Genomic DNA, 11,021 nt, shown 5'->3' on the forward strand with positions numbered 1-11,021 from the left:
CACTTCTCAATTTCAAAATTTATTACAAAACTACAGTAATCAAGACAGTGGGGTACTGGCATAAGGATAGACATATAAATTAATGGAGTACAGTTGAATGTCCAGAAATAAACTCTTACACTTGTGGTAAATTTAATTTTGACAACAGTACCAGGACAATTCAATGGGGAGAGATAGGCTTTTCAAAATAAGTTCTATGATACCAGATATCCACATGCAAAATTATGGAGCTGGATCTCTACCTCACATCATATATAAATGTAAGAGCTCAAATTTTAAAATCCTTAAAGAAAGCAGGTATAAATATTCATGAGCTCAGGTTAAGCAATGGTTTCTTAGATATGATGCAAAAGTATAAGTGACAAAAAGAAAAAAAGATTAACTGGACTAGATCAAAAACTTTAAGTTTGTGTGCTGGATACAATGCTGTGAAGAAAGTGAAAATACCACCCACAGAATATTTGCAAATCTTATATCCAATAAGGACATAGTATCCAGAATATATAAAGAATTCTTAAAACTAAACAATAAAAGAAAAATACTTTAATTCTTTAAATGAGCAAAAGATTTGAACAGACATTTCTCCAAAGAAGATATGCAATTAAATAAAAGCACATGAAAAGATGCCCAACATCACTGATCATTAGGAAAATGCAAATCAAAAATACAATGACATGAATGGAGCTGGAGAGCATAATGTCAAACAAAAGAAGTCTGTCAGAGAAAGATAAATACCATATGATTTCACTCATATTGAATTTGAGAAACAAATAAAAAGAAACAAACCCCCAAATAGACTCTTAGCTATAGAGAACAGGTGGTTACCAGAGGGGTGGTGGGTAGGGGATAGGTGAAATAGGTGAAGGGGATTAAGAGTACACTTATCTTGATGAGCAGTGAGTAGCAAATAGTAAATACAGTTGTTAAATCACTATATTATACACCTGAAACTATTTTTTTAAATTTTTTAATGTTATTTATTTTAGAGAGAGAGTGAGACAGAGAATCCGAAGCAGGATTCAGGCTCTGAGCTGTCAGCACTGAGCTGTCAGCACAGAGCCCAATATGGGGCTCGAACCCACAAACTGTGAGATCATGACCTAAGCCAAAATCTGACGCTTAACCAACTGAACTACCCAGGCGCCCCCACCTGAAACTAACTTAACACTGTATATTAACTATGCTAGAATTAAAATTTAGAGCAATACATAAATATATATTTAAAAAAATAAAAGATGTCCTTCAGATTGAAAGGAATTGACACCAAATGGNTATTTTTCTCATTTCTTCTCTTAACTGATTTATTTTTTTAAGATTTTATTTTTAAGTAATTGCTGTACCCAACATGGGGCTTGAACTCACAACTCCAAGATTAAGAATCACATGCTCCATAGACGGAGCCAGCCAGGTGTCCCTCACTTAACTGATATAAAAGACTACTGCATAAAGCAACAATTATGAAATTGTGTGTTGGTGTTAGAATGAAGGTATAATATATATGACAATACTACAATGGAGGAAGGAAAGAAGAGAAATATATTGGAGTAATCTCTCTGTATTCTACTGGAATTATTTAGTATTAACTTGAAGTAGTGTNGTCAGATTGGGTAAAAAGCATGAACTGTGAACAAGAGATATGCTTTAGATTCAAAGACTCAAATAGATTCAAAAGAATAGAAAAAATATATAATGCAAACAATAGCCATATGAGAATTGTAATGGCTATAGTAATATCAGACAAAATAGACTTTAAGACAAGTAATGTTATTAGATAAAAAAGAATGTTAGTGATAAAAGGGTCAGTTCATCAGGAAGATATGCCAATTATAAACATATGTACTCCTAACAAAGTGCTTGAAGCCTAAACCAATAAAATTAAGAATAAAATATACTTCAACAATAATAGTTGAAGACTTCAATATCCTACTCTCAATAATGGCCAGAACAACTAGACAGAAAATCAGCAAAAATAGGGAAGACTTGAGCAACACTGTCAACCAATTTGACCTGATATGATAAAAATGATGAGTTTAGATCCTTTATACACAAAAATTACTCAAAATGGATAATAGATCAAAATGTAATAGTTAAAATTATAAAACTTACAAAAGAAAACCTGAGAAACTTTTCATGATTTGAAGATTTTTTGGATACAACAGCTAAAGCACAATGCACTAAAAAAAATGGATTTCATCAAAATACCAAACTTGCACTTCAAAAGCTACCATTAAGAAACTGAAAAGACAAGCCATGGGAAATATTTACAAATCATATATATAATAAGGGACTTGTATCCAGAATATATAAAGAACTCTTACAACTTGTAAGAAAACCAACAACCAATTTAAAAATGAGTAAAAGAAAGGCACCTGGCTGGCTCAGTTGTTAGAGCATCTACATCTCTTTTTAAAAATAATTATTTTGAGAGAGAGAGAGAGAGAGTGGGGGGGCGGCGCCAGAGAGAGAGGGAGAGACGAATCCCAAGCAGGTCCCGTGCTGCCAGTGCAGAGCCCAATGAGAGGCTTGATCCCATGACCTATGAGGTCACAATCCCAGCTGAGATCAAGAGCCAGATGTTCAACTGACTGAGCCACCCAGGCATCCCAAACATGCAACTCTTGATCTCAGAGCCATGAATTCAAGCCCCACATTGGGTATAGAGCCTACTTTAAAAAAAATCACTCTCTAAAAATGTCTAAAAATAGACATTTTGCCATAGAAGATATAAGATTGGAACATGAGCACATGAAAAGATTCTCAAGTTGAGTAATCATTAGGGAAATGTAAATGTAAACCACAGTGAAATATCACTCAACTGAGAATGATTTAAAAAGATAGACAATAACATATGTAGGTCATGCTGTGGAGAAATGGAATTCCCTTGTAAATTGCTGGTGGAAGCTAAATGGTTACAACTACTTTGGAGATTAGTTTGGCATTTTCTTAAAAGGTTAAACATAAATGTATCATACGGCTCATTTATTTCACTACTACATACCTACCCAAAGGTATATCAAAAAGATATATCCACACAAAGACTTGGACATGAATGCTCATAGAAGCATTATTCATAATAGTCAAAAAGTGGGAATAACTCAAATATCTGTCAACTGGTAGATGGATACACAAGTAGTATATCCATCAGTGAAATAACACTCAGCAATAAAATCCAACAAATTACTGATACATGCCAGAGCATGTAAAATCATTATGCTAAATGGTGATGAAAGAAATCAAAGAAGGAAAGTTCATGGACTGGAAGACTTACCATAGTAAACCTGTCATTTCTCCTCAAATTGACCTATAGGTTTAATGTAATTTCTGTAGGAAGAAAGATTTTTTTTTAATGCAAGATATTTTTGTGGACATAGATGAACTTATTCTAAAATTTATGTTTTAAGGCACAGGTCTTACAGTAACTAAAACAATCTTGATAAAGAAGAAAAAAGTGTAGGAATCACTGTACCCAATATTGAGGCATAGTATGTAGCTAAAGTAATCAAGACAGTGGTGTATTTGCTAAGGTACTAACACATTGGTTAATGGAAGAAAATAAAGAACCCAGAAACAGAGCCACACAAATACAGTCAACTGGTTTTTGACAGAGGTGCAGAAACAATTCAGTCAAGAAAGGATAGCCTTTCAACAAATGGTACTGGAGCAAATGGACACCCGTAAGCCAAAAAACAAAAAACAAAAACACCTTGATCTGAACTTCACACCTTATACAAAAATTAACTCAAATAGAGCCACAGACTTAAAATATAAACATAAGATTATACAAGTTTTAGAAAAAATACAAAGTCTTCAGGATCTAGAGTTAGGCAGAGTTTTTAAACTTATAACCAAAAGTACAGTTCATAGAAGGAAAAAATTAATAAATTGGACCTCCTTAGAACTAAAAACTTTTGCCACTTGAGGCTCTCTTCTTCCCTCCTTCGCTGTCCCATCCACCCCTCAGCCCAGGTTCCCCACTCCTCCCCAATAGCCCCTCCTGCCAGGACTCCATGCCTGGCACCAGGCACCCACCTGCCAGGCTCCCCTGCGGCCGCAGGGCATGGAGTTGGCCAGCACCTGCAGGAGGGGAGTTGCGGGACAGGGCCGGCTCAGGAAAACACCTGGCAGTAACACAGGGAGCAGCTGCATCCTGGGTGGTCAAGCGCTCAGCAAGCAGCGTAGAGCCAATTGTACAGAGTTCCATAGCAAGCAGCCCAGAGAGAAACAGTAAAGTCATGGAGCCTAGCTGAAGTGAACTGGCCTCCTTGAGCATGTCCAAACCCTGGTGCCAGGCCTCTGTCCCAGCACTGAGGGCTTCCTCATCCATGAAGGCTTTGATCCCAGGCTGGATATAGGCCCCTACTCCTGGGCTATGGAGCACCTTCTTTGCAAGAAGAAAACGTTTGTTTATTTGGCACATGAAGCTGAGCTACAGGCACTGACTTTGACCCTGGGAACTTCGAGATGTTTTTTGATCATCCTGAGAAAAATGAGCCTTGGCCTCCAGGCCCGATAAAGCAAACATTCCTCCTATGGAGAATAGTGTTGGTTTATGAAGACTTAAAGGCCTGCAGCTCCAGGGGATTAGCCAAAAGCAGTCTTGTTTTCCTGCTCAGAACAGAGTGGCTGCCTTGAACGCCTCTTATTCACACCAACTTGAAGAAATAGTTCAGCTGCTGTGTGCTGGCCTTTCTCTTACTTGTGGTCATCTGTGTGTGTGGCAGGAGAAGAACGAGAGTTACTATAATTCCCTTAAATTGCAAACCAAAGGATTCCAGATGTTGAGAAGTCTGAAGAAACAGTCTGTGACTTTAAGCAGCACCCAGAACCCCCATAGGGGCAACCAGGCCCTCAGCAGTCCCCAGGGCCCAGCTAAGGCCAAGCCAGAGGCCTCCTTCCAAGTGTGGAACAAGGACAGCTCTTCCAAAAGCCATATCACCTGGCTGCAGAAAATCTGGGTCAATTATCTGAATATTAACAAGTATAAGGTATCTTATAAGGGGCCAAGGCCAGGGGTCAAGTTCAGTGCAGAGGCCCTGTGCTGCCACCTCTGGGACCATGTGAATGTATCCATACTACTATGGATACTATGGATACATAGGCCACAAATTTTTCCTTCAGCATCTCCCAGTGGCAGGGTTTCCTGCTCAAGGAGAACATTAGACCAAGGCTGGGCCATGGGGCAGGTATGCTGTTGTCTCATCAGCAGGATCTCTGAAGTCCTCCCAGATGGGCCAAAAAATTGAGGATTGTGATGCAGTCCTGGGGTTTAATGGGGTGCCCACAGCCCATTTCCAACAAGATGTGGGCACGAAAACCACCATTTGCCTGATGAACTCTCAGTTGGTCACCACTGAAGGGCACTTCCTCACAGACAATTTATACAATGAGGGAGTCTGAATTGTGTGAGACCTGTCTGTTTACCATTCAGATATCCCAAAATGGTACCAGACCCCTAACTACAGCTTCTTTGAGAACTGTAAGAGCTGTTGGCAAGCTGCGTCCTGATCAGCCCTTTTACATCCTTGAGCTTTGGGAGCTGTGGGACATCTCTCAGGAAGTCACCCCAGCAGCGATTCAACTAAATCCCCAATCCTTTGGGATGCTTGGCATCATCATCATGATGAGACTGTGTGAGCAGGTGGTTATTTATGAGTTCCTCCCATCCAAGCGCAAGACCAACGTGTGCTACTACTCCCGAAGATTTTTGGCAGCGCCTGCACAATGAGCACCTACCACCCTCTTCTCTTTGAGAAGAATCTGGTGAAGCATCTCAACCAGGGCACAGACGAGGACATTAACCTGCTTGGGAAAGCTACACTGCCTGGCTTCCGGACAATTTGCTGCTGAGCATTGACTCCCTGGTCAAGTCCCCTCGCTTTTCTCCACCGAGCCTGGGCAGACCACACTCCTGAACGATTGCAGCCTGCACCGTGGGCCTTCTGTCAGCAAGAGCTCCGGGAAGCAGGAGCCCAAAGGCAAGCAGCCAAGGCCAGCCTGCCATGTAGCTGCAAAGGCGTGTGATCCCAAATCCTCCTGCCACACACAGGTCACACACCTAGCATTCTTTCCACGCACAGGTGAATGCAAGATCCACCCTTCCCACCAGGGCTGCCAAAGCTGGGCTGTTTTCCCCCACTGGAATGGTGCTATTCTGACACACCAGCCCTCTCTATTGCTTGAAATCTGTACCTAGACGTTGATTTCATGTGTTAAAGAAATTCTCCCAAATTATGATTGTGCCCCAGTATAGCGTGGCTCTAGGGGGCCAGTAAGTGGCATGGGGCATAGGAAACATGCTCGATTCCTCCAGAACAAAGTTGCCCCCAAGGTCCATGTCCCTGGGAAAGGTGGTATGCCTATCACTCTAGTTGGTTTGGTGGGTCTGTAGCCTGGATGCTTCTGAGCAAAGGGTCTTAATGAACCCACAGCCATCTCCATATGGGGATAAGGACAGAAGGGCACAGTCTCCATCCCCCAGTTCCTCACAGTTCAGTGGGAGAGAGACAGGGAGGATTCAGTCAGCTCAGTGCATGCAGAATGTGTGGAAAGGCTGACTTGCCATTCTATCTGCCTGCACACTTGGGAAGGGCCACATACTTGCTGTGACTGTGGGTCGGAGGGAGCTTCATAGAGCTGGGGCTGTGAAGGAGATTTTAGAGGAAGAGGAGAAACATGTAAGACAGGTATTTGAGTCACTTGAATTGTGTTTTCCTTTCTGCCTTTATTACCTGTATTTATTCTCTAAGGTCTGCCTGAACTTAAAGGCTCAGATTATTTTTTGAGGAAACCACTACCCTTGTGTGAAGCAGCAAGTGCAGTCCCACAGCAGACACTAGGCAAGCCAGATGCCAAAAACCTGATTTGTCCAGGCTCATCCTGGCCTGACCCTACCCCACAGCTGAGTTTGTACACCATGTCCATTGTTTCCTTGTTAATGCCCATCCTACCCCCTCCTGACTGCCATCTTGTTTTTCTCCTCTAAAGTAGTAGTTTTTTTCCCCTTCTCTCTACTTTCAGGCACTTTCTACTTTAAATGTATCCTGACTTGACAGTTTCTTTAACCTTCATGGGCCTTTTGTGGAATGTCTCTCAAGGAGTGGGAATGTGGTTCCCCAGAATTTAAAATCACTCTCAGAAGTCAGACCCTTAGAGATCATAACTGTTTCTCACAAGGTTTATCAGACCACCATGCCCTCCACCCCTCCTTCAAGGGAGCAATGTCAGGATCTCTAAAGAGGCCTTACTACCATGGTCTGCAAACATGCTTCCAGGTAGCTTTGCTACCCTCTCCCTGGGTGGAGAACCACATTGGACTGGCCCGACCCCCAGTGCAAAGAAGGTAAAGGACTCACTCAGGGTCACAAAGTAATGCTGTAGAGCCCAGACTCCTAGACCAGTATTCTGGCCTCCTGGCCTCCTGTGCTTAAGGGCCTCTTAAATGTGAGCTCTAGACCAGCTGTCTGGGAATTGGAGTGCTCACTTGCTGCCAAACCCTTGGCTTATATAAGCAGTAGAAGGAACTCTGAAGGGAGAAGCCCTGGGTTTTCAAACTGATGATCCCCTGTTTACTAGCTATGCCACCATGGGCGTATTCTCCTGAGACTCTGTTTGTACATCTGTAAAATGGGGGTGATGATCCTACCTCAGGACTGTTGTGAGGGTTACATGAAACACCTGTCCTGGTTCTGTACTTGGCACATAGCAGGTGCTCTGGACATTGTGGTTTCCTTCCTTCCTTCCTTCACTAAGGATCTGCTCTGTGCTCACACCTGGGGAGGACATTGCTTTGAGGGAGGCCAGAGAGGGGTTCCTGTCCTCAAGAAATTAACTGTCCTATTGGGAGACAACCGGAAAACCATCTGAGGTAGTGGAGGCTGAAGAACATGCCTTTCCTCTAACTCCTCCCTGCTTGCAGCTTAGGCCTGATTCTGCTTGGGAATGGGTGGAGCATTTGGGCTGCTTACTGCTATGTGGAGTGAGTCTTTTCCACCTCTGTGGGCCCATGAATTCCTGGCTTGCTTTTTTAAAAAAATAATCTCTACACTCAATGTGGGGCTTAAACTCACAACCCTGAGATCAAGAGTCATGTGTTCTACTGACTGAGCCAGCCAGGCACCCCTCTGGCTTGTTTTATGTTCTGATTGATGCACTCACTGCAATCTTTGAATCACAAACACTGAGTAAGAGGAAGGTGGCATTCCATCAGCAAGAGATAGACGTTGGTGTGGACACTAAAATACTTGCTTTTAATTATTATTGATATAAGGGATGAGATTAAGTGTGATTCTAGGTCTACAGAACTTTTAATTCTGTGTTCCCTCTATACGTAAACTACTAAAATGCAGATATGATGGGGTATTGTTGGTCTGGTGAGATGTTTAATATTTGTGACGATAACTCAAAAATGATGACTAATTGCTACGGGAAAGTCCCTGTCCATAAGGGATTGTGTCTTCATTGGTAGCCATCTATTCATCCTATATCATGAGGGTCCCTAATCCTTCCAGCAATCACATAAGTTATTCACATTGGTTTGGAGACCTCAATCTCAGAAGCTTCTGAAACATGTAATTAATTCTGAATTACCCAAAGATTACATAAAGTTTTTAAATAAATGGCATTTTTAAAAATTACTTTTTCCAGTTGAAAGAAAGCCCATGTGAAGAGGATGAAAAAACAGACTACAGACTGGTAGAAAATATTTTAAAATCACATATTCAGCAACGGACTAGGATCTAGAATATATAAAGAGCTCTCAAAACTCAACAGTAAAAAAAAACAACAACAACAACAACAAAGAATCCAATTAGAATATGGGCAAAATACATGAACAGACATTTCTCCAAAGAGGATATGCCATAGCAAATAAAATAAACACATGAAAATATGTTCAATATCATTAGCCATTAGGGAAATGCAAATTAAAACCACAATGAGGTATCATTACACAGCTATCAGAATGGCTAATATAAGAAATAATAATAATACCACATGCTGGGGGTATGCAGAAAAACTGGATCATTCAAACAGTAGTGTTGGAAATGTAAAATGCTACAGCCACTTTGGAAAACAATTTGTCTGTTTGGGTTTTTTTTGTTTTTTGTTTTTTTTTTTTAATATTTTTATTTATTTCTAGGAGAGAGAGAGAGCGTGAGCAGGGGAGGGTCAGAGAGAGAGGGAGTCACAGACTGAAACAGGCTCCAGCCTCCGAGCTGTCAGAATAGAGCCTGGTGCGGGGCTCGAACCCACGATCTGTGAGATGTGACCTGAGCCGAAGTCGGACGCTTAAACGACTGAGCCACCCAGGCACCCCAGTTTTTTTTTTTTTAAGAAGGCCCAATGCAGAGCTTGAACTCACATCCCTGAGATCAAGACCTGAGTTGAGATCAAGACCTGAGCCACCCAGGCATCTCCAATTTGTCAGTTTCTTAAAATATAACTATACAACCCAAAAATTGCACTCTTGGGCATTTATTGCAAAGAAACAAAATTTTATGTCCCTGCAGAAACCTGTACACTAATGTTTATAACATCTTTATTCTTAATACTCCAAAATTAGAAACAACCCTGATGTCTTTCAACAGATGAATTGTTCAACTATTGTACATACATACCATGGAATTCTACTGACCAATAAAAAGCAACAAAGTTTAGATAACACAATAACTTGGATGAATCTTAAGGGAATTATGCTAAGTTTTTTAAAAAGCGCCAATCCCAAAAGATTACGTACTGTGTGATTCCATTTAAATGCCATTGTTGAAATGACAAAATTATGGAAATGGAGAATTCCAGGGAGAGGAACAGGGAGTGGGGGAAGAAGGTGGGTGTGGCTATAAAAGGAAATATGAGGGATTCTTGTAGTGATGAAACTGTTTTATATCTTGACTGGATCAGTGTCAATATTCTGACTGTAATGTTGTATTATATTTTACAAGATAATACATTAGGAGAACTGGGTAAAGTGTTTAAAGGATCCCTCTGTTTTACTCCTTACAATTGCATGTAAATCTACAACAATATCAACCTTGAAAGTTGAATTAAAATAAAACCTATGCTAAGGAAGGAACCCAATTACAAAAGACCACAAAATTCCATTTGTATGAAATGTCCAACAAGGTAAATCTATGGAGATAGAAGTAGATAAGCAGTTGCCTTCAGGGTGGGAATGAGGAGTGACTGCATGTGAGCATGAGGGATCTTTCTGGGGCAATGAAAATATTCTAAAACTCAATTGTGGTGATTGTTGCACAACTCTGTAAATTTATTAAATATTATTAAATTCTACACTTAATGGATGGATTTTATGGTATATAAATTATACCTCAACAAAAAAAATTTTGGGTAAGTTTCTGATATGTAAAATTTTTGCAAAATAAAATATTTATTTTAAACACTGAGCAGTGTTGGGGCGCCTGGGTGGCTCAGTTGGTTAAGCCTCTGACTTTGGCTCAGGCCATGATCTCACAGCTCGTGAGTTTGAACCCTGCTTCGGGCTCTGTGCTGGCAGCTCAGAGCCTGGAGCCTCCTTCAGATTCTGTGTCTCCCTCTCTCTCTGCCCCTCCCCCGCTTATACTCTGTCTCTCTTTCTCTCTCTCTCCTCTCAAAAATAAACAAACATTAAAAAAAAATTTTTTAAAAATTGAGTTCTCCTGGGGCACCAGGGTGGCTCAGTCAGTTGTGTCCAACTTCAGCTCAGGTCATGATCTCACAGTTTGTGAGTTCGAGCCCCACATCAGGCTCTGTGCTGACAGCTCGAGCCTGGAGCCTGCTTCAGATTCTCTGTCTCCCTCTCTTCCTCCCTCCCTCCCCCTTCTCTCTCTTTCTTGAAAATAAACATTAAAAAAATAGCTTTGTATGATGACACTTGTGAGCAGAGCATAATGTGTAAACTTAAGACACTAAGTTGTACACCTGAAATTAATGTAACATTGTGTCAACTATATTCAAATGAAAAAAATTTTTTTAAGAAAATGAAACAAATGTTTTTGAAAAGTATTTAATGAATGAAGCATTCTCAT

At 40.8% G+C, this 11,021-nt stretch overlaps 1 protein-coding gene and 1 pseudogene across 1 annotated transcript in view; both read left to right on the forward strand.

The window, feature by feature from the left end:
• Positions 1-11,021, forward strand: part of FAM120C (family with sequence similarity 120 member C) — a gene marked incomplete at its 5' end in the record, with an annotated part of 81,390 nt that overhangs the window by 49,181 nt on the left and 21,188 nt on the right. The window lies entirely within an intron of this gene.
• On the forward strand, positions 4,633-5,847 carry LOC144218285 (beta-galactoside alpha-2,6-sialyltransferase 1 pseudogene; annotated as a pseudogene).

The sequence above is a fragment of the Crocuta crocuta genome, unplaced genomic scaffold (genome assembly GCF_008692635.1).
Source record: "Crocuta crocuta isolate KB4526 unplaced genomic scaffold, BGI_CrCroc_1.0 scaffold1531, whole genome shotgun sequence".
Taxonomy (NCBI): Eukaryota; Metazoa; Chordata; class Mammalia; order Carnivora; family Hyaenidae; genus Crocuta; species Crocuta crocuta.